The sequence below is a fragment of the Berghia stephanieae genome, chromosome 6 (assembly GCF_034508935.2).
Source record: "Berghia stephanieae isolate SIO BIC M18660-M18661 chromosome 6, UCSD_Bste_1.3, whole genome shotgun sequence".
Taxonomy (NCBI): domain Eukaryota; kingdom Metazoa; phylum Mollusca; class Gastropoda; order Nudibranchia; family Aeolidiidae; genus Berghia; species Berghia stephanieae.
This window is the reverse complement of record NC_088365.1, coordinates 44,391,192-44,393,691: the sequence shown is the minus strand read 5'-3', so window position 1 is coordinate 44,393,691 and position 2,500 is coordinate 44,391,192. Positions and strand designations below refer to the sequence as shown.

Sequence of the window (2,500 nt, the reverse complement as noted above, 5' to 3'; positions counted from 1 at the left end):
ATTGGCTGAAATGTTGTTTAAAATTGTATGCTGCTTTGATATGGAACCTTACATTCCAAATTTAATGTTGAACTGTAAATGGAGAGAAATATTTTAAAGTAAAACAGGGAGACATTTATTCCTTAGTTGCCAAGGGTCAAGTGTGAGTTTCATGTCTCTCTTCATCCTTCATCTTCTTATCCCTAGCATCGGCCCATTGTGTATTTTATGTCCAGTTCATATTCACATGAATAGAATAATTTAAATGATTTGTTTGATTTTCATTCCATATTCATTTATAACTGACTTGTGACAAGTGAACTTGATCGTCTTCAAACCTATGACAAATGAACTCGACTGTATTCCAACCTATGACAAATGAACTCGACTGTATTCCAACCTGTGACAAATGAACTCGACTGTATTCCAACCTGTGACAAATGAACTCGACTGTATTCCAACCTATGACAAATGAACTCGACTGTATTCCAACCTGTGACAAATGAACTCGACTGTATTCCAACCTATGACAAATGAACTCGACTGTATTCCAACCTATGACAAATGAACTCGACTGTATTCCAACCTATGACAAATGAACTTGATAGTAATCCAACCTATGACAAATGAACTTGACTGTATTCCAACCTGTGACAAATGAACTCGACTGTATTCCAACCAATGACAAATGAACTCGACTGTATTCCAACCTATGACAAATGAACTCGACTGTATTCCAACCTGTGACAAATGAACTTGATCATATTCCAACCTATGACAAAGGAACTTGATCATATTCCAACCTATGACAAATGAACTTGATCATATTCCAACCTATGACAAATGAACTTGACTGTATTCCAACCTATGACAAATGAACTTGACATATTCCAACCTATGACAAATGAACTTGACTGTATTCCAACCTATGACAAATGAACTTGATCATATTCCAACCTATGACAAATGAACTTGACTGTATTCCAACCTATGACAAATGAACTTGATCATATTCCAACCTATGACAAAGGAACTTGATCATATTCCAACCTATGACAAATGAACTTGATCATATTCCAACCTATGACAAAGGAACGTGACTATATTCCCGACATGTTTCTTCATCCAAACTCCGTCCAGTTTTATGGGGCCATTTTCAATGTAAATATGTACATGTATCAAAAGACATTGTCTCATTTGTATAACCATAGTAGACGGTGCATGTTGTGTGCATTGCGGTGTAGTGGTGAGTGCACCAGTTTTCAAATCTAAGCTAAGTTTAGTCCGTTTATAACCAGCTGTTTTTTTCTTTATTTCTGTCCTCATTAAGTCTGTTTACCTAGCAATAACTGCACAACTGGATCTCACTAGATACAGTTAAAGTATTATTAACCTAGAAATGACACCAATTTGTTGACCCAGGACAGTTTCCCTTTGATGCGAAATGTTTGATTCTGACATCAGATTCATTTTTATTTGATTAGATTTTAGTCAATGAAGGTCCCGATAGTTCAGTTGGTAGAGCACTCGTTTCACACGATAAGAGACCTAGATCAATCCCAGGTGAAGTCAAGATTTTTTTTTAAAACTTCATTATTCACCCAGCAGTGATTGGCTAGCTATGTCTCCTAGATCTGGTGGAAAGTACTTTGCGATAGATAGCATCCTATCCAAAGGGTAGCAAGCAGTTGATATTGTCTATCATTTCACACTATAGAGACCTGGCTAAACTCAGGCTCTATGTACATTGTGGCTCCGATGGACCGCTTTATTTTATTTTTTTAATTATTTTATTTTAGTGGATGGTGAGAAATAAATGAAGGTGTCGTCACTCTGCCCTTTGTTATTGATTTTAGACCACCAGTTAGGTGATAAGTTTTCAGAAAATTCTTTCCATCAATCAGACCAAGAACGTTTGAGTTTACACACATAATATGTGTTTTATGTGCTGGTATGATTGATTTGGTGCTCAGAACAGGTGAGTTGGGTTTTTTTTTTCACTTTGACACATACTCTGTTGTCATTCATTTAGACTGAAATGGTGACACAGCTACTTGACATAGTGTGTAGTGTGTAGGCAGTTCTTACCGTGTCCGTGTTTGTTGTAAATACTTTCCATTTTATTTATCCTCATCACCATAATAACAAATATTCATCTTATTATTTTAATGACATGCCTATTAATTTAGCATAAATCTATTTATACTTATGCGTATGCCACACACTTAAGAAATAAAATAGAAAACTGAAAATACAAATGAACATATCGTCACGTGATTTATTTCAATGATTGTTGTTAGTGTACGTTTCTTTCTTTTCTAATTGAATAGATTGGGTTTGGCTGGGGTTCCCGACTTCCCATAGTGGGCAGGAAGGTAGCTTACTGTGTCTTTTATACCCCTATTCTTGGAATGAGATGACTTGGTTTTGTTCTTTCTTTTGCCTGTGTCCTTGACCGAGAGGAAAACAGTCAAATGTATAGTAAGAGTTTTGAAAGATGATATTTTTCTCCTTTTAAATC

The 2,500-nt window shown here is 35.7% G+C and overlaps 1 protein-coding gene across 1 annotated transcript in view; it reads left to right on the top strand.

Annotated features, from left to right (window-relative positions):
* The window catches only part of LOC144975090 (coiled-coil domain-containing protein 77-like), a 17,423-nt gene extending 15,186 nt beyond the window's left edge, over nucleotides 1-2,237 (top strand). The window contains exon 11 of the mRNA XM_078918812.1: nucleotides 1-2,237. This exon is cut by the window's left edge and continues 973 nt beyond it. The gene's annotated coding sequence lies outside the window, so the exon portion shown is untranslated.
* Nucleotides 2,238-2,500: the final 263 nt, after the last annotated feature.